Source organism: Larus michahellis, chromosome 5 (assembly GCF_964199755.1).
Source record: "Larus michahellis chromosome 5, bLarMic1.1, whole genome shotgun sequence".
Lineage (NCBI taxonomy): Eukaryota > Metazoa > Chordata > Aves > Charadriiformes > Laridae > Larus > Larus michahellis.
This window is the reverse complement of record NC_133900.1, coordinates 30,154,371-30,180,312: the sequence shown is the minus strand read 5'-3', so window position 1 is coordinate 30,180,312 and position 25,942 is coordinate 30,154,371. Positions and strand designations below refer to the sequence as shown.

General features: G+C 40.8%; 1 protein-coding gene across 3 annotated transcripts in view; it reads left to right on the top strand.

The window, feature by feature from the left end:
• Window positions 1–5,415: 5,415 nt before the first annotated feature.
• Window positions 5,416–25,942, top strand: part of SGMS2 (sphingomyelin synthase 2) — a 36,341-nt gene continuing 15,814 nt past the window's right edge. The window contains exon 1 of one of the 3 annotated variants that reach the window (XM_074589401.1): window positions 5,416–5,511. The gene's annotated coding sequence lies outside the window, so the exon portion shown is untranslated. Of the gene's footprint in view, window positions 5,512–9,214; window positions 9,852–25,942 lie in introns of those variants that run through there. The other 2 variants (XM_074589399.1, XM_074589398.1) reach the window with 2 other exon arrangements.

Sequence of the window (25,942 nt, the reverse complement as noted above, 5' to 3'; positions counted from 1 at the left end):
AAAGCCAGTTCCAGCTAGATATAACGAAAACATATTTCAGTATGATAATATTTAAGCATTGGAGCGGGTTTCCCAGAGAGACTGTGAGGTCACCAAGGTTTTCAAGATCCAACTGAACAAAGCTCTGGGCAGTCTGGCCTGAATTCAGTGTTGACCTGGCTTCAAGGAGACGGTTGCACTAGGTGACGCCCAGAGGTCTGTTCCTGCCTGATTAAGTCTCTGATTTGATTTGTAGCTAACCCTGGCACTGAATGTGACAAGTCTTTAATGGGCAGCATGCAGCACTGCTTAAGAGTTTAGGACAGAAAGCAAAATGTAACTCTGATACTCTCAAGGAAAATTTAGCTAAGTAGAACAAATGCAGGCAAACTGCAGCCCACTTTGCTCCCAGTAACTGAAGTGAAAATCAATGAACACGCTACAGTTTTCTTCTAAGCCTCTTTGGGCAATCAGAGTCAGCAGTATTTGCGTGCATCCCATTTATGCCCTAGTGTGCCTGGCATTTTTGAAAAGATAGTGGCATAAAATCTTCACCATGTGAGAAAGTCATTTCCACAAATCCCTTATAAGGACTAAAATGTAATTGTACTAGTGACCTTTAAGTATTGCAACTGTTTAAGAGAAATATACAGGAAGAAAAAATTATCCCAGGAGTTGATGTCTGCATAAATGGATCATAAACTTGTTAGCATCAGCATGTGAACTGTAGTGATCTGTAGTGATGTATAGGAGAAGAATGGAATGGAAGTGATTAATACTGGCCACTAGTGGGTTCTAGTTCTTCTTCTGTTCTCGGGATGCCCAGAGTAAGCTAGATCATGAACTCTTTAGGCTCTCTGGTTCAAAGGCAGTTAATCCCCAAATGATTCCAGCCATGTATTCCACCTTATGTCCTAGATTTTGTATTTCAGATATTTTTTGCTGTAGGAGGTGTCCTGGTGCCTACTCTAAAAATCTGTTTTACCCCTCTTTCTGTCTGTAATAGGAGTCAGAAGCACAAACAAGGACATGTGTACTAGGGACTGTCTCTGCTTTGTCCTTCTCTTGTCTCCATATGCCACCAAAATAACAATTCCTTAAGAAGTAAAGAAAGGCATTTTGAATTAAGTAACAATATGTTTTAAAAAGAGATTTAAAAAAGTCACAGTACCTCTAAATACAATGTTTCACTAACTTGTATAATCACTGCAGCATGAAGTCTAGGGATCATTATGTAGCCTCCACTTAATGGCTCTTAGGTGACATGAAAATAGTTTTCCACTGTATTGTGGATTGTGCCATCCCCAGCCTGCATCTGTCCCAGGCCCCAGCAAAAAGGAGGTCCTAATTAACTAACTCCCAGGTGCCACAATATCCAGTTTAGCATGACTGCCTACTATGGCATAGTTTGTTGTTGCAATATTTTTTCTGTTATTCTCATTAGCCTTTTCCTCAACATTTTTGTGAAGAAATTAACAAAGTTATAACGTTTAGAAAATACAATTATTGAGCAGAGTGGAAATAAGAGATTTGAGTGGGAGTGCATACTGGATATTTACGGTGGAGGTCTTTTTTGCCTTAGAAAAGACCACGGGCACTGCAAGTTTTTCAGATGGACCATAAAAATGCTTGCATGGAGTTATTTCTATGAGGTGATTGACAAAGGCTGCTTTTGGTTCAGGGAAACATGTTAAAAAGCTTCTTTTCATTAATTACATTTGATCAGTAACTCACTAGGGAGTTACTAACTTTCTCATAGCAGTTACATGATGAGCAGTGTTTCCACAAGTCATTCAGTTATACCTGAGTCGGAAAGGAGGACTGCTTTCCAGTTAGAGCATAATATGCTTTGCCTTTCTTCATACACTGAAAGGAAGATAAGGATCCTCATATTTCTGGTTCCAGTATAGTTCCTTCTTCAAAGCCCATCACCCTGTAGATCTTTCATACTTTCATGCTTTTTATGCCTATCCCTGAACTGGCACAATGCCAATTCAGCTCAGCGCATAATTAATCAGTATCGATTATATTCATAGTACATATAAGATTCCCATCAGCTTCAGATTGCAGGATACTCTTCCATTGCCATCTTTCTATTGCCTTTTCTAGTGTGTGCAACCTTGGAGACATCTATATTTACAACTCCTCGTGATTTATTTATAAGAGCAGAACAAGAATCTTCACTCCTAACAATGAAGACATCTCGAAGTTCTGCCTACACATAAAATTGTAGTACCTAAAGTCAAGATTATGCTATGGTGTTTTCCATTGAGACATTTCATGGAAAACTGTCGGTCTCCTCATCTCTTCTGAGATTTGCCCTTCTTCTCAAGATAGACTTGAGATGATTCTTCATCTTTTTTCTCATCAGATTATAGGAAGAACCCTTCTCCCTCTATTATGACTTATCCTTTCTGCATGCTCCTCCGAATCAATTAAAAAATATTAATAAAAGGAAAAGACACCTTAGAACACGGTTTTATGACAGTAAATGTACCTTTGGCAGGACATAACACTACCTGGATGCCTTTACTTTGGCTTCATGCCATCAGAAGCCATCTAGTAGAAGCCATCTAGTCACATCTGTGTGATGATACATACAAACTGGCATAAAGACTCACAGAAAGTGCTTTTCAGTCTAAAAAATCATCCATTAATCAACATTTTCTCAACTGGGGCCTTTATGCCAAATTTCTTGGCCATGACTTTCCATAAGTAGAACCAGGGAATTTTGCTTCCATGTAAGAATAAACCCAGAATTACTTCTGCATACATTTCAAATACAGTGGAACAAAGGTCTATATGCCAAAAGATCTATTTGGTCTATTCACCAAACTCATTTATCTTTTGAGTCCTCTGAAAAAGAAGACATGTTAAAGCCCCGCTAATACACAGAATATCAAAAGAAGCATGTCATATTTGAAATTCAGAACTGATATATGAGTCAGCTCTGTCTTTTTCTTCTTCATATCTCTGAGGTTCGTGACTCATTCACTTACTTGAAGGGTATCTGTCAGAATGTCTTTAGTCGTTATTTCACAGTCAGACTTTATTCTACAGTCTGGCACAAAGTAATAGCGTAATTTCATTTGAGAGTATTTTGTGTACCTTCCAGATTTTTCCTCGAACCTTTTTAAACTCTTGGAGAAACAGGCATGGGATTGTATTAAGATCTTACATATTTGAGGAGCATCACACCCAACACCAAAAAAAAATGCACTAAAAGAAGCAATCTGTTGGTTGGTGTTCAGGGCATATCTTCATTAACCCCTACTTGTTGGTTGCTGGTCCTTTTCTTTAAAAGGAGAAAAAGCATCTCCTGTTATGCTAGCCAGAAAGAAAACAAAAAGCGAGTACTTTGGAAAGGTAAGTAGATAAGCATGTAGAATAGAAAGATTGTTTACTCCTTTCTGTCCTTTTCCCAGCTTTTTTCAGTGCTGCCGTTGTGCCTCTTCTGGGGCTTCTTGCATTGCCTGCTACCAAAGCCAGGACAGCAGGATAGACAGGAGGTTACCCTCGTATGATAGATTTCTCCATATGTTTCATACTGAATTTACATTCAGATGATAACAGCAGTCACTTTTTTTTTTTAAGTAGGCCACCTGTCCCTCATGCAACTGTGTCAGCTGCTTAGGTTTAAAAATAATTTTTGCTAAAAAAAAAGTCTTCATACTAATAGAATCCTTAAATGTAAGATAATGAGATAAAAATTATATTGCTCATAAACTTCAATGGGGAGGGGTAAATCTTAGCAGTTTTAGATTGCTCACTCACATTCCAGTCTTACTTCCCTTTTCCTCTGTTTTTTTCTCCTTTCACAGCTGAATAACATAAAATTCTCCTTCATAAAAAAAGCACAAACACACAGAGACCAAAAGAGATCACCTAGCAACTCCTGTTTGGCTACCGTTAGTTTGTATTACAATTTAGGGGCTTTTTGTTTTGCATTACTGGGGAAAAGCCCTATAAACTTCTTGATGAAGAGGATGGTTGCTAGTAGTCACAGCTTTGGCACAACTCTTCTGCTTCAGATGGGCCTGCTGCAAAAAATCCTGAGGCTGAGCAATGAAAAGGAAGCTACATGGGAAAGATGGGATCAGAGAAGTTAGAGAGGAAAACTGTTGAGGAGCATGAAGGGAAGAATAGGTAGATGAGGCTGAGTAGCAAAGAAAATGGGCCAATTCAACTGTCAGTTGACTTTGTGATAATTGTTACAGCTAAGCAGTCTTCTCATAATTTTCATGCATTTAATGTCATATCCAGAAATTCTTGTGATGTTACAGAACAGTCTTAATAAGCCTTTTCAGCTGCCTGGCATCATTCTTCTGATCTACTAGTTGTTTCCAAAAATGTTACCTCTTTTCCTAAAGAGGTTGAAAATATTTCCCATGCTCTGCTTGATGCGGTTTCCTAGAATCACCTTCAAACTCGCAGATAGAGATGACAAACTAGAATTTATTTTTATTGTTCCCTGATCTCCTGTTTCCCCCCTACAGCCTCTATCAGGTAAGTACCTGCACTCCTACTATTTATTCCAAAGCCTTGTTTCATACAAGAAAAGCATTTCCTCAAATGCTGCTGTTGTGTATAGAAAAAGCTCTGAAGCAGGAATCAGTGATTTTGGAGGCGTATATTTTTAGACAGAAAAATCAATTTTTGGCTTCAGTTGTAAGGGAAACTGGTTTAAAGAAACTGAACCAGTTCTCTTATTTCACAGCTTCTAAAGCATGTCTGATTTCAGGTAGTTTGAATGCTAAAAGAATTACCAAAAAACCCCAAGCAAACAGCCCCACCCCACCCCACAGTAGTACCCAAAGGAAAAAATAGGGTGACTTGGCGACACAGCTTTTTCTGCTTATGTAATAGAAATACTGAGGAGAAAGTGCAAAGTTTGTTTTCAGTTATTGCTTTGTTTAAAAAAAAAAAAAAATCACTGTAGTCTAAATCAGTTTTTCTCTTTCCCATGAGCTTTAGCAAGGAGTATAAATTCCACAAAGCTTCAGCATTTTTTTCTTGAAATTATCCAAGGATGTTCTCAATGACATGTAAGCCTTTGGAAAAAAATAGTTTGGAAAACGTAGTATCTCAACTCAGCTTCTGGTTATGAAAACAGCTAGTATAGCGATTTTTGAGGAACGTAAACTGTATAAGGTACTAAGGTTAGACAAACAGGATACAACATCCACAGGTTTTGTAAGCCTCGGACATCGGAAGAGCGTAGCTGCAAGGAAGGCGCTGCCCTTCAGGGATGCTTCGGGCAGCCCCAGGCTTGACAGGCTGATCCCGCACACCAGCCCGGCTGCGGCGGGGGTGGCGGGGGCTGCCCGTAGCCCTCCGGGCTACGGGCAGCCCCCGCCACCCCCGCCGCAGCCGGGAACCCTCCCTGCCGCCGTCCGCCATTGGCCTGCCGCTGCTGCCCGCCTCCTTTGAACGCTTGAGAAGGGCGGGCGGCGGCAGCGGCGCCTCGGCAGCGGGGACGGGACGGGACGGCCGGGACGGGACGGAGCGCCGGGCCGGAGCAGGAGGCCGCAGGTAATCCGCGGGCACTCAGGGGCGGCTTTCTTCAGGCAGAGCTCTTGCTCATGAGGAGTGAAGGCACGTTCTATTGACTTGAGTGAACTTCACCGGGGTTTCTTTGCTGACGGGTCTTCTTGCGAAGTGGTAGCGTTCGTCGGAGCCTTCTAAGTTTCTACGCTTAGCGTAGCAGTGCTTGTCTTGACAGCTTAGTGCTTTATAATAGGTTGTATTCTTTTTCTTTGCGTATTTATTTGGGTTCAGCTTCTACTGACTTGCTAAGGTGGGCTTGCTATCTAAGCAGCTGCACTTGTGGTTGTGCTAATTTATAAATGTGTTTCTTAAGGCTCTAGCTCTTACAACAGTAGGGCAGTACTGTGTACTTTTGAACTATGATGCTTATGAAGTAGGAATGGAAAAACTTGTTTTGCAATTTCTTTTGTGGATTATCTTTTCATCTGCTTGTTCAGTTACCAAAAAATAGTGACATTAATGGTGAACCTATAAGGTAAGCTTTTCTTGTTCTAAAGCCCTTGATGAAAAAGAGCTAGCAAATTGATTAAAATAATTAGCTGGAGACATAAAATTCATGTCATTGCTGAAATGAATCTAGTTCTCGGATTGTGAAGCTTATTTTTTGTTAGGTGTCGTTAAGTATTTAGCAAGTGTATGCTGATGAAGAATCTCTTGATGAATTGATATTCTGCATATGTGTGGCTGTAGTGTATTTTATTCTTCCATAATTGGATGGAAATAGTAAATCATTCTGGAGTTACTTCATCTGTTTTGAAGTAGGAGTATCAGCTAGCACCTTGATAGATATAATAGAGCTGCTGTGAGAACCAGGGTACAGAACATAATGTTAGGCCTGTATAGAAGTAGTTTGCAGGATTACCCTGATTTATATGCTACTTGAAGAAAAAAAACAAGGAAGAATTATGAGAGACTATACTTATGGGGGGGTACGGGATACTTCAGTGTAAAATTTCTATGTATTTTTCATCTGCCCTTAACACAGCTGTAACAAAGGCTACAAATACGTATGAGCTCCTTAGAGCACATGTTCTTACACAGTTCACTAGTTCTGAACCTACTTAGGCTGAGCACAGATACATAGTTCTTCCCTATCGAATTCCTGCATTGTTGTCTGCTATGGCTTGGCCACGCAAGTAGGCTATTTTTTTGTACTGCTGTTTACTCTGTCTATAAACTGTGAAGTCAGCTTGAACTAGAAATTCCTATATGGTTCTTGCTTCTCTCCACACAAACTCCATCTTGCAGCTTTAGTTCTGTCCCATGGCAGAACTAAGCTGATTCTGGTGGTAGCTGCTGTTGAAAACTGCCTGGGTGTCTCTTTGGAAATAGTCAGAATTTTAATGCACAGGCTGTCTGTGTTCATTTATAGAATTACTGTTTCCAATAATATCCCTGCTGGTCTCATGAAAGGGGAAAAAAATAAACAGTAATGAAAAAGATGCTGGGTTCGTTCCAGCTGAAAAGAACAGTAATTTTTTTTTCTTCAAAACTCTTCTTCTCTCCTCCCTCCCTTCTATCCACCTCCCTGGGAGGTGAGAGGGAATGTGACTTGTATCTTGGTCTCCCCATGGAGTTTTTTATGTGTGAGAGGTTTCTTTTTCCTTATAAAATAAGTCATCATTCTGCAAGTCTTAAATTCTCTCCCTCATAACTCCTGTCTGAAAAGGACCTTGCGAAGTTTATCTAGTTTAAAGTAATGATCAAGAGATGTGCTGCTAATTCCTCTGCCAAATTCTGTGACTTCACAAATATGCCACTTGCTCTCAAAAGTTTGTTGATATGCAGGACTTGCCAACAGTAGTTCCCAAATTAGTTACGGACCATCTCCTGCAAACTGCTCTTCATAGATGTACCTCTGAGCTCAACAGGAGCTCTGTGACCAAGTTCTATGCTTCTTCAGCAGGTCACTTGTGAGGATGGGCTTGTAGGGTTGGATGTGAAGTGTAGCCTTGAACAGAGTGAGTTAACGTACTTTTTGCTTTTTCAAATGCAGTGCTTCAAAGAATAATATTTAAAAGTAAAGATAGTGTTTTGGATTACTATTGTATCTAAATAATTTAGAAAAATTTCGTACTCTTTCCCTTCTTTCCTTTTAACCTTCCTTCCTTAAATGGCTTTTTTTAATTTGGAAAAAAAAAAAAGAGGGAGACCTCTGTCTAGCATTTGCTGTATCTATATGTATATTTGCCTGTAGATACTTTTTTTTTTAAATTCTCATTACCTCTAGTCTTGAACCGTTACCCCATCAGTGATTATTGTCTTTGTATGACACCTTCAGGTAAACCCCAATTCTGCAAAGGCTTGCATGCAATTAGGCATATATATATATATATATAAGTCTTTGTAACTAGTTAAAGCAAATGCCCTGCCTCGCCTGTGGTACCTCTGTAATTTTTTCAGACTTGTTTTGTTACCTGGTTATAGGAAGGGGGAGGAAATCAGCTGGCAGTGAAGAATGCTGTGAGGTTCAGAGTTCTTTGATTCCGCGCTGCAGGTGCGTGTGTTCATTCACACAGCAACAGGAACAGCACTGGTGTAGCAAAATTGTTTATCTGGTTAAAATGCACCATTCGTGTTAAGCCCGCAGGAGGGAAAACTTACAATCCTGGCATCCCGTCTATACCAGCAGCCTGGCTGTCGCTGTTAGATCGGGGTAGAGTTTCCCTGTCCCACAAACTCTGAGAGTGCAGAAAATGTTTCCACCCTGTGCTGGAATAAAGCAGATTCCCCCTTCCCTTCCCCCAAGCTTTTGTGGAAAAAAACAAAGTGTGAGCAACCCAAGCAGAATAGCCAACAGCCGGGTGAAGGGGCATTCCGGGGGCGTAACAAATACAGGTCAGGTGCCTTCCTTGGATCCCGGGTTGGGAAGCAGGTCTCCTTTCCTTCATGTGACTGCACTGGTGGCCGAAGCCGCCCGCCTTCAAGGCAGGACAGGTGTATCTGCAGCACGGCCGGTTTCGGTGCGGATGAGCTGGCACCTTCCCCCCGCTCCCCGCTCCGCTCCCCCCCCGCCGATCACATGGTTGTTGCGCTGGAAGACTGCCAACAAAATCTGGTTGCTACATAATGATGGGGAACTCTTTTGAAAACAAAATAGGGAGGGGAAAATCCCTACCCCCGCCCCCCCCCCCCCCCCCCCCCAAAAAAAAAAAAACCAAAAACCAAAACCCAAAAAACCCCCACCAAACCACCCAGTAAAGCCAAGTCCGAAGACCAGGGTGAAACACAGGAGAGGCAGGGGGTTTCAGCGACAGCCATCCTTCATTTGATAACAGAGTTTGGGAATTAAATCCCCCGGCAAAACCCGGAAGCCCTTCCCCGCTCGGCTCTGGCCGGGGCTGCCCCCGGGGGAGGGCAGCGCTTGTCTCTTAGCTAGGGTTTTGCGGGCGCAGTGTAGGTGTCGGCGCCCCGCTCTGCGAGCTGATTAACCTTTCCCCGTGGCGGGGGGGGGCGAGGCGTAGGTGGTGGTTTGAGCAGAAGGCAGCTGCGGGCATGGCGAGATGGGATCCGGGCGGGGAGGCCGGGCCCGGAGAGGTGTGTGAGCCGTGGAAGGGCACCGGCATCTCTGCATCTGCCAAGACCCGCGGGGGGTGCCGTCCCCGCCACGGTTCAGGCAGCGCCGGCAGGAGCTGGGGGGGGGGGAGCGGTGTGCGGCGGGCAGCGCGCGCGCGCAGAGGCGCGGGTTGGGGCGGGGGGGGTGACAGGAGGAGCGGGCAGGGCGGCGGCGGCGGCACCTTCATCGGCGGGCGGGGGCTACGCAGAGAAGGTCCTGCCGGTTTTTCTAGCCCTGCCTCCGAATAGCAGCAGCGGTGGCGGCGGCGGGGTGAGTCACTGTTTGGCGATGGAGTGGGCGGGTGTGTGTGTGTAAGAGAATGAATGATGTCAGGGCGGCCGGCGGCTCCGGCGGCCGGCATGAGGCTGGCGGTAAACACGGCGGCAGCCCCCAGCCAGCGCTGCCCCCGGCGCCTCCCGCCCCGCAGCCGCCCTCCAGCGGGGGAGCGCTCTGCGCCGCCCCGCCGCTGAGGGCAGGAAACCTCTGCGAGAAGTGTCGCCTCCGCTGACGCCCTTAAAGCCAGTCAGTCCCTTTCGCCAGGAAGGAGAAGAGTCTGAGGCCGCCAGAGGAGCAAATTGCAGGGGAAGGTAGAGATTGTGGCAAACTTTCTAGCTGCTTCTGCGTGTGGCCACCTCAGCGGTGGGAGTGTCTGGCCATTAGGAACTGCACAGCCCACGCCTGGGAGCCCTGAGGCTTCAAAAAAGACTTCCAGCTGCCTTTAGAGGAGGAACTGCCAGCAGTGCGAGCTTTTGCATATACAGCTGAGTAGGTAAGTTGGGAACGGCACAGGTGGATTAAAAGGGTGGCGTACCACAGATAGGCACTTAAGGAACCTCTTTCGCAGAAGACCTCTCCGTGTGAACTGGACAGAGACTGAGAAGAGCAGTCCTGTACTTGTGGGCTCTTCCATTTCTAGAGTATGTATGTTTTACCTGTCGGATAGTCTTAATTTGTCTCTTGAAGACGCCCCTCTAATTAGGGAAGGCGCTTGGTGTTTTGGTTTCTCTTGAAAATATGTAATGCATGGAACAAGCTAAGTATTTGCTGGCAACATGGGGTATAACATGGAGCAAACTAAGTATCTGCTAGTAAAATTGTATGTTCTTGATGTGGGCAATGTGTGCATACCACTTAGAGCAGTACCGTGTACCTGGTTGAACAGGAGGGGACTGCAAAATGCTTGGTTTCAGCTCAGGAAGATAAAGGATTATTGTAAGGATCATAATGGTGTTGTGAAAGTGCATTGCTGTAGGTTTTGATTAGTGTTTTGTTGCGGTGTGTCTGCTCTGCTGAAGCCACTCTTAAACTTCCTGAAGTGCAGCTAAACTAAACTTCTCGATGTAGTGGCAGACTATATTTCTATTAACACTGCATGGTTTCTGGCTTAAATTTAGCTCAAAATCCTTGTGAAAAGTAGTTAATGCATGACCTTCTGGGAATATAATAAAACTCCTAGAATACAACATAGACTAGCTGTTGTTCAGTTTGATCCACTTCTAATAAATTGATTATTTTTTTTTAAGACCTTAGAAAATCAAATATCTATCTAGCCTCAAACTATTACTAATAACAGCTATTAATTCATACTCGGGTAATTATATAGGTGAATGGTTCCGTAAAGATATTAGCATAAACTGAGCAGGTCCATGATATTTTTTGAGGCAGTAGGCCTTACAGGAGTTTTGGCAAGCTTCACTTTAAGTTGCATTTATTAAATGATTTGCCTAAAAAAACAAACTACTTTTAAAATTATATTTAGTGTAGTTACTTAGGTCTACTATTATTTGACAGGACAGGTTTTTGGAGACTGTATAGACTTAGATACTTCCTCTCTATAAACCAGGAACTTATTCTTTATTTTAACCTAACTTAAATGATCTAGAGTTTAATTTACTAGAAAGGTCAATGTGCTTGCTTCCATATTTTTTTTTCCTTTTGGATATGATTTACATTGCTTTTCAGTAAAAATTTATAATCCATGTCTGATTTTAGAGAAACATATACCTGTGTCTCTGTTCTTCACAAAAATATTCTTCAAGTATACCTTTTGTAGTATGTGCAGCCACAAGGGGTATTTGGACGAATCTAAGTGGTGATGGGGGGAAACCTGAGGTGAAATTGTAAGGTGATGACAATAGTATGTAAATAAAGGCTCGTAATGAGATTGATTTCTGTACTGTCCTTGAAATGAACTTATACAATGGAGAAATGAGAACTTGAAGAGAGCAAGGGTAGATTTTTTTTTTCCCTACTCTTAGATTGGTAATCTGAATCTAGAATGACTTCATGCACCCCTAAATTTTAAATATTGAGCCATGGTTGGCATGTTGATGAGCATCTATTTTTTTAGATCATAAAAAATGTCTGGCAATTTTACTGTTGTAAAACACAAAAATGATAGGGCTTAACAATCCTGTTTTCATAAATTAGTTTTCTTTTGAATTCAAAACTTAATGTTCCAAGTAGACATCAGAAGTATTATATCATAGATGCTGCATTGTTAAAAAAAATAATAATTGTATTTCCTTACTGATTTAAAAAAAACAACCCAAAACAACAAACAAATAAAACTCAAACAACAAAGAAACACTCCCCACCACCCCATACCTCCCTGTCTCTGGGACAGCTTAATAAGAGACTTCATCTCAAGTATTTTTCATTCTGAAAAACAGAGAAGTCTTTACTTACAGTGTATTAGTATGCAAAATAGAAGCATGAAGACTAGAAGGTACTGTACTGATTTTTTTTTTTAAGGGTTAGCAAAATAAATAAAAAAAAAATTGAAACAAGTGATAGATTTAAAAATTGAGTAGTTTTTCTTAAGGACCAGGGGACATAAAAGAAGTTTTCTCAAGAAATGGCTCATTACAGTTACGTCTCCTAGTGTGGAAATGGATTTTGATGATGCAGGTATTTGTAACAAAACTGCATGCATCTTCTGTTCGGATTTTCTTTTAATTTTGACGGGCTGTTGGCCTACAACGTTCTTTGATACTATTGGTGGGGAGTGGACAATACAGATGCTGTGACATTTTATTTAGTATGGATATGGTATTGCAGTAGTCTGAACAGATGCTGGGAAGATTAATGTAACACTAAGTCCACTGTCTTCAGAGATCTGTGTTTGCTGGGAGAATTGTTTGTACCATGGACACCACTGTCTCCGAAGATGCTGCGGACACTAAGAATGTCAGGCATCCAGGCACCAGTGTCCCAGCAGATGCTGAAGACCTTAAGAGCTGCTGATGGGACAGTTTTATGTAACACAACTAGCTCTGTCTTGTCTATTCTGCACCTGTTTGGAAGATGTTTCTTAACTATACTGAACCTGACTGTTTTAGTGAGGCTCCAGAACTTTAATAACCACAAGTGTCTCCTATATGAGGACGCTTGCTTATGTTATCACTATTTCTCTTCCCCAGAATAGCTTTTGCATGGACATGTGTGTAATACAAAGAATAAAGTACTTCTTGCCAATATAGTTGGTTTTGCAAGCCTCACTTACAGCTGTTGATATGAGTTTTAATAGGACTAAACTATATAATAAAACTAAATCGGCTTCAGGAAAACCTGTTACTTACCCTCTAGGTAGCATGTATGTAGTATCTGTAATACAAGGGGACTACTGTGCCTTGAGGTCGTGCTTGTGGTGGCTGAGTGAAACTTCCCGCCTTACTGTGTGTTAAGTCCCTTTCAAAATATTCAGCGTCAAGTGTGAGTCCTCTTCTTGTTTGCAGTCTGATGGCATTAAAAATACCAAAGTCTAGTCTGTTGTATGGATGAAGAAATTAAAATAGTTTCTCAGAGTATCTGAAGCTGTTGAGTTAATCATTGCAAATAGAATGATTCTCAGTAAAACAGCATTCAGGTCTAAATCCTCAAAGAAAACAATTCTTGAGCATGATTACTCAGGAAAACTTCATTGCATTCACTCTGACAAGACAGTTTTATTGCAAAAGAAGCATGTATTCAATATTTAACTGCTTACTTTTCTAAATAAAATACCTCTTCTCAGATGTTTAACTACAAAACATCCTGTTCACTTGAAGGTACCTGAACAAAAAGCAGGTGTCTTTCTTTCACTTACCTTCCCTAGTTTACGTAGGCTGACTTGCAACTGCCATGTTTAAGTTTCAGCAGCATCCTACTTACTCTTTATAAACTTCATAAAGAAAAACTAAGTTGCAGCTATCAGTGGACTGTGAGGCTTCCAAAGGGTGAGCTTTGCTGCCACACAAAGCAATGTCTTACTGTTCCTGGCTTTTAGATTTATTTTCTTGCTACTCCATTCTGTAGTCTTCTGTTTCCTTTTCTCTGTATATTCAGATTTCTTTAGGCTGAATCTTAGTAGAATCCTGTGCAATGCAGTAAACTTCACACTAAGCTTTACAGTGTTTTTATGTGTCTGCAGTTACTGATGCAAAGTGGACTGGGGTTGTACACCTGTTCTTCCTTGAGGAAAAGATGGTGAGCCTCTTGGGTGCAGCACACTGAATGTTTTGGAAAGTTGCATCAGCTAACTTGGGTGATTTAAAATGAACTGATGCAAAGCACTTATGGACACTTTTGCTTAAGAATGGCTAAATTTAAATTCATTCAGGATTACTTTTGATTTATCAGTAATCTAGAATCTTAAATATGGAGTGTGTAGAGTTGAATTCAAGACATAAGCATATCATGGCTGAAACACAATAGAGAATTTTGGAGTACAAATAATGCCTAAGTATGTATCTTCAATTACAGTAATGATACTTTGATGGTGAAAGGGATGGACATCAAGAAAGAAATCAAACAAAGTGAGCAAAACAAAATCAGGAAGCTAAACATATTTAAGCTGTTCATTCTAATCCCCATCTGATAATTTAGAAACTGCCTACAGCAGCTTTTAATCACCAGTTTTCGGAAACTCCCCAGGTAATGTTCTTTGTGAAATAGGATGTTTCAGAGGCAGGGTGTGTTACTTGTTATAAACCAGTATGTCCCATGTAGTAACCTTTACTCATTTGGGAGAGAAGATCTTTTTGCCCAGGGTCTCTATTGACATCTTAGGCCTAGGTCCATCTTGCTACTATATTGTAAGCTCAAATGTTCCAAGAATGAAGTTTTAAGTACTGATATGGGTTAAATCATACTAGTACACTACTTCAGTTTTAGTTTTTATGCAAGTTCTGATAGCAAAGTGTCACTGTGAACTAGCAAAACTTACGGGAGTCTGCATTTGTGGAGTGTAACTTATGAGAGGGTTTTCTTGTTTTGTTTGATTGCAGATCTCTAGTGTTCAGGCCTCTGATAGTAAACTTAAATTTGTTTGATTTGTTTGTTTTTCTCTTTAAAATCTTGGTTAACTGTAAAATAAGTGGGAGTTTGTAACCCTATCAGAGTGCAGGAATCTGTTCAGCCTCAAAGAAGCAGCCTCTGGCAGAGCCTGTCTAGAACCTGGATCTTTTAAGGCCCTAAAAGCAAGGGTCTTGTAAGACCCTTAAAGCCCTAAGCAAAAGGTAATGGTTTTCCTTTACTGAAGTGTTATTACAAGTGTTTTGGCACATGTTACCCCCCCCCCCCAATATATATTTAATAGAACATTTGCATCTTGTTCTTATAAAAGTCCTTTAAGAAGTCACCTGGCTCTCACTGTTTTATTTTTTTCCTGTTGAAATATGTTTGCATTTCTTAATTTTTCTCTTTTTAGAGCTTTTATTCTGCTTAGCCTCCTAAGATCTTACATTATTGTGTGGTGAGTGCTGAATGACTTCTCATAATTAGTTTCAGTTGTGTTAAATGTACATAACACTGACAAAATGTTTACTTTTGCACACACCCAAGTTCCTGCTTGTGTTCACTCTAGTGCTGGACAGTTGGTTGGAATTTAGGTATTACAATTTCAATATAAAACCAAAAGCATTTAAATTGAAATTCTGAAAGTAATTTTTGTTGTTGTTTAAAGCTGAGAGAAATCAATTGCTATGGATCTACTTTGTATTAGTTCATACTTACTAGCTTTTCTCGTAACATACCTATTTCATGAGTGTGTAGAAACTATCAATATGTTGTAACTTGAAGTTAACTCATGTTATGTTTAGTTGCTGTGTATTAGGAGCCTGACAAAATTCCTACCAAAGCTTTATGTTTTTTCCTATTTTCATAGTACTGTACTAATCTGTAAGGATGCTATGTAAGAGTTCTTCACAGTGCCATTCTCAGAAGCCTGACCTTTGTCTTCATTTAATTTCACTCTGATTTTGTATACCATTTTCAGTGTGTTGCTTGACAAGAGTTCATTCCTGTCTTCTGGCCTACCATCTTCCTCTTGTAGAGGCTCATTATGAGCACAAAATTTCATTCTACTTAAATAACAAGGCCAATGTAAGACACTTCTTCATCTGCAGTTATTGAAGAAGTGCAGATGCTCAGTCTGCTGTGTTTTGACAGGATTGTTCTGTTTCACTGCATATGTACACTTTGCATGCAGCTATAGGGAATGATTTTGGAAAAAAACCCCAAAACAACAGCAACATAAAAAACCCCAAAACCAAACAAAAAAACCCAACAAATTAAGAACTCTACTTGACGTGGAAAATGTGCCAGAAAGCTAAAGGTGGTCCTCCAAAGTGAAGTTGTGTTTCTTTCCATCCTGTGGGAAGGAGGGTTGACTGAAATGGTTTGAATCCTCTATTGACTATTAAAAGTGTTCATGCACTAAAATAGAAAAACAATCTTTTCAGTTGTTTTCCTATAAATAAGTTAACTTTCATGATGGACTTCAGTCTTGAGACGAAGGGCTGTGGCATCCTGCTTGGCTCTGAAGCAAGAGTATTAAAGGCATTGCCCCTTCTAAGATGCCATAGTGAACTTGAAAGTTAATATGAAGACAACTTACTGAAGATTTGAGTTTTAGGGGTTTAAACTTCTGTCTGCTGCAGTGATTGTATCCTGAATTTGCAGATTCATCATCTTAGCAGTATTTACCACCATGAAACTGAATACTGCATGTGCTATATAGTTGAATGGCAAGCTCTCTTCACTGAGACTAGCTTTTTTTTTCTGGTAACCATGGTTGTTAGCTTCCTCTATGTAGTTCTTTTAAAAAAAAAAAAAATTATATATTGGCTAAGCTATTTTCATACACACGAGCAGGTGTAAGTATTATGATAAGTAGTCATTTCTTCTGTGTAGAACAACTCGTCTATGTCTATGGTAAAAATCAGTAACTTGCACTGGCTTTAAAAGTTAGAAAGATGGATGGAATACATCTCATCTGACCAGCCATGGGACAATGCACAATGCCTGTCAAAAGATCACTTGCTCTAAAAGTGTTTTTCACTGATATGTAGTGTTTCTTTTCTTAAAAATGTAATTCTGCAGATTGCAGGCAGTGTATGCTTTCCTGCATACACTGCTTTCTAGTTATTGGACAATCTGAAGAAGGTAAGTAGCCGCCTGGCTTTGTTTTACTCTGCAGTATGAGTGTTCCCATAAATAGTTCCTGGGTTTTTTTCTTAATTTCGGCTTTGAGAAAGTTTATTTTAAACTCTTAAACATCATAGGGTTTGGACTAAACTCTTTAGCACTCTTACATTTGAGGAGCTCAGTACTGAATGACTGAAGTTAAAATGGGACACTATTCCCCCTCAAAGGCCTGGAGTGCAGAGTTGCAGAAAAGCAGGAGCTCTCTCTTCTGTTTTGCTACATCAGGGGCAAACACTAGAACTATGTTCCACAGCTTTTTTTGAGCGTGCATGCATGTGCGCTTTCTTCCTGTTCTCCCCCTGCAGCCTGTTGTAGTGAAATCAGAGACAAAGCTTTTTAGCACTGCCAGCCTTTCTAGAACAACCCTGTTTAAGGCAACACAGTTGAGTCAAAATTTGACTGTGATGCATGTATACGCAGAAAAGGTTTTTGGTTATCAAAGTCTGTATTTTAATTATAAGGAGGGCTACAAGAGGAGTGTTGTTCTTAGGCCTCACATAATTTGGTCACAGAACTACTATCTTGATTAATCCTCTGTAATGCTTAGTATTATGAAAATGCTTACTTTGGTTTTAATCATTTGTATTACTCGGCCAACATTAGACTGATATTACGTAGTTTATGATTTGGTTACACATTGCTGAAAATGGAACATGTGAAATCTACTTACACTTGCATTTATAGCAATATTCTATAGTGTTTTCAATTAGAATAAGGTTAGAAGCCTTTTGCCTTTCATCAAAAGGCTTGTAAGCTGCAGGACACAGTATTTTTGTTGTTGTATATTTGTAATAGCGTGATTCAGTGGAATAAAAGACAGTCTTAGAGGACAGAAAATTTATTGTTATTTAGGATTTTTTTTTGTCTTGCCTCTATTATGGCTGTCTTAAAACACTCTTTTTCCACATCTCGTCTCCTCTTTTTATGAGTCCTATAAGCCTGGGACAGTTTGTAGATCAAGTTAAAGAGCAAAGGGAAGCAGAGGCTGCCTTTGCTTTTTTTTTTTTGTTAAGTGCTGCGTCACTTCATAATTCCAAATATGTGAATTGGAAGTACGCATGCATCTAGAAAACCTCTGCACTTTCTTAGTTTAGAATTTCTTGGTCATTGTTTGAAGTGGCTGCTGGTTGCTTCTCTGCGAAATCTTGCCGTCTTTGACACAAACTCATTATGATCAAAATGTCAGACTTAGTCTGAGGGAACAGACTGAAATGCTTCACCTGAAGAAGTCTGTTCGGGGAGTTGAAGGCATGTAGACCAGATGTACTGATGAATTGTCCTGTACCTTAGCTCAACAGGACCTTCTTCCTGAGGAGATCAAGGCATCAAAAATGGTTAATCAGTTTTGGCCTAAGGTTTAATGTACAGCCTGATGTAACTTAAGTCTAGCCTTGCTGGAGAGGACCTTTTTATCTTTGTTTACCTCTTAGGCAGGCAGCACCTACAGAGTGATTGCCCATGAAGTACGTTTGCGGATGATCAAGCTATATTTCAAATAGACCTTCATGTTGGTACATCTCAAACACATGTAGGTTCTTACCTAACAGTTTAGAATGTAGTTTCTACTTTAGAGAAAGTATGTAGGTGTGTGAACACTCTTGTCTTGTGTTATTCTGCCTCCTGTATGTGTGATGGAAATGGTTTGTGTAGTTAAACTGAATAGTAACTTGTTCTCTACTCTTTGTTTGTTTTGAATTGTCTGCTGTCAAGTCTCCACTCCAGATCAAACGTTGAGGGTTAGTGGAAACTGGAGTTCTTGCTGGAAAGTATGTCAGTATGTATGTCTGAGTGTTCAGTGTTCTGGGGCCTGAATGTGCTTAAGAAATTGTACTGTGAATTCTCATCCTGGACGCTTCAGGTGACTGCTCTGACTGATTCCTTGTGGAATAAGAGATCACAGCTTATGCCATCGCAGGGCTTGTGCTGTTGCCCCACAGAAGCAGAGTTTAATAGGTCTCAGTTCTCTCCAAATCTGTTTCATAAATCTTTCTGTCAGACATAAGGAAACTTTGGGAAGCTGAGAGCTTTCTCTGAATAGACCTTTTTAGACTAAGATAGTTAGTTACTCTGTTGAAATGTAACTATTTCAGAGTTGAAGATGATACAACTTTTTTTGAGTGTGTGCTTTAGCATAGTGATCCTAGAACATAGGAAGAAACATTTTTGGCTTTGGACAATACATGTCTTTACTCAAAAGATGTGACACTCCTTTTCTGCTTACGACCCGCACATCTGAATATTCAACGCTTAAGGCAGATCACAATGTGCATTATCTTAAATAAAGGGAAATCGCATTTGCTCAAAGGCTGGACATGACTTTCAGGCTGATGTGTTTCCCAGTCTTTGCTGGAATACTGACACTTCTATGTAGAAAACCTATTTCTTGTGTGTTCGTTGTCTTGAGTGAGACACTGAATGATGGGAACTCGTCTGTGAAGTTTTAGGAAGGGACAATATATGTGCTTTAGGGCATAGATCTTGCTTTCTGAAGGACTTACACTACAAAATTCTAACTCAGTTTGTGTCTTATGCCTGAGCAGCATTTTGCATTCCTTGTCGTGTAAAGACTTTTTCAACAGTTTCTCTCAACATTTTTCATACATGCATACTATTAAAAGAGCTTCTGGTTATTAAAAAAAAAAATCCAACAGAAAGACTTCTTAAAAGTCAAAGTATTGGGGGGGGGAATAGATTGGTTCTGGGACTTTAGATAAATTTCTTCCATTCTTTTTTAAAAAAAAAAAACAAAACAACAAAACCACACAGGTAATTTGTGATCCACTAGCTTTGTTTATACAGAAATACAATAGAGATAACTGTACTTCATGCAGTTAAATAAAATTAACATTGACCTGTAATATGAATTAAATAAAATTGCATGGCCTAGTCGGTTTGCATGAACTAACTCTAATTATTGCTGCTGCATGGAGGGGAGTGGAACAGCTTAACAGGGGGTGGAATTTACTAGTATCCCAGCTTGATTTCTGCTTACAGCTAAATAAAAGACGACCTTCTGTGTGGCAGCTTATATGGCAAGCCCTGAACTAGCCCCGTCTTTGTATCTTGTCTTGATAAAGCAGTTTTAAGAGATTGCATGGGCTGGGATTAGTGTAGAATGTTTCAGGCCATCTTCTTGGGCTGCCACAGCTGTCATTAACATCTTAGCAAGACTCAAATGTTAGGGTTGTAGCCTAATGTACATGTGTCGTTTGTTTTCTTCCTAATTGGTCTGCATTAGTCAAGAGGGCTTTTGCCTCTCTTCTTTGCAGTCCTGTAATCGCTACTGTGGAGGCGTTTGTTATTATACAATGTCTGTCATGCAAGGCGTGGTATCCACATGTTTAATATTGTCCTTGTCATGTTGTGAGGTAAAGTGTTATCTTCTGTGCTTCAGTTATGTAGCTATGAAATTGTGAAGTTACCTAATTTTAAAGTACTGACTATCAAGTGAAATTGGCATGGTTGACCTTCTAGATTAAATCCCTGTGAGACTTCCCTTCATGCCCTCTGCTGTCTCTAGAATAGATGTGAGTTCTTAGGGTAGTACTGGTGCCACTGATACTTGGATGCACTGTCCTACTCCTGGCAAGATGATACTCTCCCTGAGGAGAGTAGTTAAGAGCAGAGGCATGTGCAATGGCTCTTGCTGTGAAATGGCCATGCAGCAGTAGTTCCTGGAACAGCTGATTTTAGCAGAGGCTAGATTCTGCAAGCCCTTGTGCTGGCCTGTGTTTAGCTAGGTAGGTACCTTAACAAGCGGCCTGGATTGCTGTAGTACTATGTAGATGAAAGCTCTTGAAATCCAAGCTACTATAGTGTCTCGCTTTCAAGTTCTGCTCTAGACAGTAATTCTCTCATATTATGTCAATTTGCCTTAAAGTCAGAAGGTTACTTCTAAAGCCAGTACGTGAACTGTTCTTGCTGATATATGCACGTCTCTTTTGGCATAATTGATATTTTGGAGGAAGATTCATGCAGGAGCACAGCAGTAATAGCAATATGTAATCAGATGTCCTTCATGAGAATTATTCTGGTAGACCAGAATAATTGTTTTTACTGTGCCCTGATTTTGCTGAGTTCTGTATTCTCTTCTTTTAAAACTGATTACACTGTTTCCAGTTGAACACTTAGTTCTTTCTGTAGACTTCTGTAACTGATCATGTGTAATTAGTTGATTCACCACTTGTTTACTGTGTGGTGTGGTTACTTAGCACACATCCAGAATATCACTGGTCTTGGGGGGTCTAGACATGAGACTTTATTCTCTTAAACAGTTTTGTCAGCTGCAGTTCTGGCTGCTGTAGTGTGTTTTGGGGGAACAGATTATAGAATCTGTTTGTCACCTTGTAGTTACAGTCTTTCAACACTTCAGCTATTCTATCTGATGCCTCTGTGTCCTCCCTTTCCTCTCCCAAATCGGTGCATATAGAGATGTCTGGCTGGACATGGGATAAGAACGTCTTAAAATGCTTTCTGTTTAAAAAGAAGCGTTAGAGCTCTAGGACCTCAAGTAGAAATGTGACCAAGAGCTATTAAATGTATTTGGAAATAATTTTTTCCAAATGTCCTTTCTGAAATATCTTTTCTGTGTTTTCCTGTTCCCCATCCCATGTCCATGTCTGTCTTCCCCCCCTGCCTCTGATTTCTCATGGACATTAAGACAAATGTCAGAACTGGACTTGGGTTCCAGCTTATTTCTTTTACTGTGGAAATAGGATCTTGACGCAAAATACAAAGTGACAGTAGTGTTACTGTTCAAGTCTTTAAACAAAGAAATGGAAAATAAACAATACTCAGCTGCAGCACACTGTGCAACTGATAGAAATGGCATTTAGACAGTTTGATTGTCCAGCTTGTACTTCACCTCACATTCATGCTTGATTAGTTTGAGTGATCATTTACTTTGCTATATTTCTAAAGATAACAGGTTCAATGATGACTAGAAGCCTCCCTTGGGCATAACAGGTAGCTTATGGAGGAGAAGTTGCTACCTGAGGTACATGGTACAGTGTATTATAAAAGCATTCTATGTAGATTCAGAGTAACCTCAGTACTTTCACACCAATTTTACCAATTGGTAGGATAAGATCAGTGTAACTCCAGTGAGTTGATTATTAATTTCCTTTGTACCTTTTCAGTCATGCTGTATGTGCATGGAAAAGATATACATGCTACAAAGCAGTTGTCTGTGTCCAGGTGGAGATCGGTGGCAAGTGGTGCTGCTCAGGGAATCAGTTAATCAATGACATAGACAGTGGGATCGAGTGCATCCTCAGCAGATTTGCAGGTGACACCAAGTTGAATGGTGCAGTTGACGTGCCCGAGGGACAGGTTGCCATCCAGAGGGACCTGAACAGGCTTGAGAGGTGGGCCTGTGTGAGCCTCATGAGGTTCAGTGAGGCCAAGTGCAGGGTCCTGCACCTGGGTCAGCACAACCCCTGGTATCAATACAGGCTAGGCGATGAAGGGATTGAGAGCAGCCCTGCTGAGAAGGAATTTGGTGTACTGGTGGATGAAAAGCTGGACATGAGCTGGCAATGTGCACTCGCAGCCCAGAAGGGCAACTGCATCCTGGGCTGCATCAAAAGAAGGGTGGCCAGCAGGTCAAGGGAGGTGATTCTGCCCCTCTACTCTGCTCTGGTGAGACCCCACCCTGGAGTACTGTATCCAGCTCTGGAATCCTCAGCACAGGAAGGACATGGACCTGTTTAAGCGGGTCCAGAGGAGGGCCACAAAGATAATCAGAGGGCTGGAGCACCTCCCCTACAAGGACAGGCTGAGGGTTGGGGTTGTTCAGCCTGGAGAAGAGAAGGCTCTGGGGAGACCTTATTGAAGCCTTCCAGTACTTAAAGGGGGCCTACAGGGAAGATGGGGAGGGACTGTTCATCAGGGCCTGCTGTGATAAGACAAGGGGTAATGGCTTTAAACTAAGAAAGGAAAGACTTTGACTTTCTTAGTTTAAGGAAGAATTTTTTTACTGTGAGGGTGGTGAAACACAGACACAGGTTGCCCAGAGAGGTGGTAGATGCCCCATCCCTGGAAACATTCCAGGTCAGGTTGGACGGGGCACTGAGCAACCTGACCTAGTTGAAGATGTCCCTGCTTATTGCAGGGGGGGTGGATTAGATGACCTTTAAAGGTCCCTCCAATCCAAACTATTCTATGATTCTGTACAAGGAGAAAATCTAATGATGGCTTTTCTAGGAGCAGTGATGAAGACGTTACTTGTCTGTTTTCTTGCAGGAATAGTTTTAATCTTGCAGTTTTGGTAAATAGGAATTTGGGATGAGCATCACTAACTTAGTTCTTTAAATCCCTTTTAAAAGCTTAAAAAAGCAATAAAATTCTTGGACTATTAGGTGAGAAGGTGAAGGAAAATAAATGAAAGGATTGTGGTGAATGGTAAAAGCCTCTATGCTGAGCCTCATGAGAGGCTTGGCATAAACAGATTCTGTTATTGTGGTGATGTTCAATGCAGGGTTGTTAAATGCTAGAGGATAGAAAATATTTCTTGCCAAAGGGTGCGATTTAGTGGGGAATAATGAAGAGCAGTTTGAATTATTTTGGAGATGTTTAGATACTGAGGTAAATAGTAGCTATGTGAGGGGCAGTAAAAACACATTAATAATATTCTTGGACTTCTATTCTGATCTGTAGGGTGAGGCTTAAGTGGTGATAGCAAAATGTCTGAAGAGTGCTACAGAAAGAATTTGGGTGATATTTGTAATTATTTTCTACTGCTGTCCCACTGTTACCATCCTTTTGAAACTTTATTTAACAATGATACCCAGTGTTGTGGGGAGATAGTGTGCCAGGCAGAAGAGAGAATTCTAAGGAAATGTGTGTTCTGTTCGTCAGTCTGGCAGAAACAAAAATGAAGAAGGAAGTGTTGAAGTGCATAGTACTTAAGTGTTTAGTATTTAAAGCTAAACAGTGTCTTCTCCCCTGACTAATTAAATAATATAAAAAGTAAATGTTTTTACTTGTCAGCATAATGTGGAAAGTATTTTCTTCTATTAATAGAAAATCTTGAGCTAATGGAACACTTGAACAAGCTTAAGGAAGACCATGGGACTTCATTGGAAGCTTGGGGTGTGATGACTTTTTTTAACAGGTTTAACTGTGTAGTGCTTAAACTTGATGGGTAGAATTTCAGTGAAAAACCCAGTTACGTAGAATCATAGAATGGTTTGGGTTGGAAGGAACCTTAAAGATCTAGTTTTCTACAGACTTGATTTTTGGTTATTGCAAACTGGAAACTCAAATAATGTATTATGAAAGAATCCTGTTCTGTTCTAATTCCCTACATAAACATCTGTGTGGGTTGATCATAGTACTCACTGCAGTTACTTGGTAGTCTTAACTTGGTGTTAGAATTAAACTTCCCTGGTTTTAGTTCTGAAACTGTGGCATGAAAAGCTGGGGGAAGGTGGGGGGGGGGGAGAGGAAGTGAGAGGGAAATAAATATTCAGTGTGTGAGCTGTATGTAGATTTGGGTATCTGAGCTTGTGAACAAACAGCTTGAAAAGAGGACTGAGCATTCCCATCTCCATTTTACTGGGGGTGTTGGTTGTGATGTGAGGGCCTTATGCTGCTGTTGGTTGGTGGTGTGTGAGGTTAGGAAGGAACTGGTAGTTGTGGCAAGGAGGTAGCGGGGGAGACCAAAATAGTGGAGCAGATCATGTTTCATGATCAGTTTCAGCCAATCTGTGTGTTTACAGTCAGTCATAGAGGATGTGTTGTGTCTCTGTCATCCCTCTTAACTAGTATTCCCAGGCACCTATCTCAGAGTTGAGCAAGCTGAAAACTATCTGAAAGTTTTTAGGGGGGAGAGGGGAGAAGGTATTTGGTGACTCTTTCCTGACTTGTTTGACTGTGTAGCATGTTAGATTTTTAGTGTTGGCACAGAGGGTAAAACATTGATGTAAAACATTGATCAGGATACATATGCAGGATACCCTAAGATGGGGGAGCGGGGGGGAGGAGATAGTAGTGTTTATGAAAAGGGATGTTTAGTTGCTTGAGCCTCTTCACACAGCAAGTGTTGCCGTTCCATAGAGATCCATCATTTGTAATGTGCCAATCAAACTGAGGGATATGTGAAACTAGGTTATAGTGTGATACTAATCAGTTTTAAATACGTCCTGTCCTAAGTATTCATGTGGTGTCTGCTTTCACTGGATGAGGTTTACAGTTAATGGTTGTCTTTTTAATGTCATATGCCTTGCAAGGACTAATGTCTGTATTAGACTTTTGTTAAATGTGAATTATGAGGTATGAACCTCTGCATATACTTCAGTGCTAAAATAGCTTTTGTCTGGGTTGTATAACTTGTGCATGTATTCCTTACTTATTACCTGCTAATGTTGTAAAAGGTTCTGCAGATCTAAGCAATTATTGTCCTCTCACTTAAAACTTTTAGGAAGGGGGTTCTTATTGGTGCAGGAAATATTTGAGAATGTTCTCATAAATGTGACCTCTTATTTTGGAGTAGATGCTGCTGGGTTTTGGGAGTAGCACAGGGGAAAAATTTGACAAGCACGATCCTCTTAATAATTGCCCGAATATTTTTAGGGTGTATCACTGATAAATTTACTCTAAGCATGTGACTTCCTCTTCTAGCTGCCTGATGGCTGATAAGCTGTTGCAGCGTCACTTTAAAGCACACATTAGTCACTGTGATTCCTCACCGCCCTGTACCGAAAGTGGTGACTAATCTCTGGGTCTGACTTTCCATTATGAAGCGCAACCTTTACCCTCGGTAACTAGGTGGAGAATTTCACAAAACAGTTTAAAACATTCCTGCCTTCTGTGCCTGCCGCAGCACCACCCCCCCGCCCCCCCGCAGTCAGTAATCAGCAGCTCTTGTGTGAGCTAGAAAGGATGTGGGGCATCAGATGTGCTGCTCGGCTCTTAAACGTTTAAACCTTGCTGTCTTTTTGAGAAGAATCTTGAATGGTTCTTCAACAGTGTCTGCAAAGCTGTAGCAGATTGAAAGCAATTATCAGTGAGAAGCCTGATATGCTCAGACAACGAACTGCATAAAAGGTTGATGATCCAGAGGTTTCTTTTGGCACTCTTTTGGAGTTATTTTGCCTGATAAGGCTGAGGTGGTACAGTAACTTCCACTGTTTGTAGAGTGTTTATAATAGTAATCTTTAATTAATGGAAAAAAGGATGTAAGCCCAACATTTCTTTGCAGTGTAACAAAAAAAGGAGTTGATTCAGAGCTTAAGTATCAGTTCAGATTAGCGGACTCTTCTGTCCAGATCTGAAATACTGAAACAGGCTCATTTTAGAGAGGATGGATTAAGTAGGAAGAAGACTTAATCTCATTTTTCTGGAGTGAAGATGTTGTGAAGGAGCCTGTTGGAAAAAGGTCAATATTTCTTT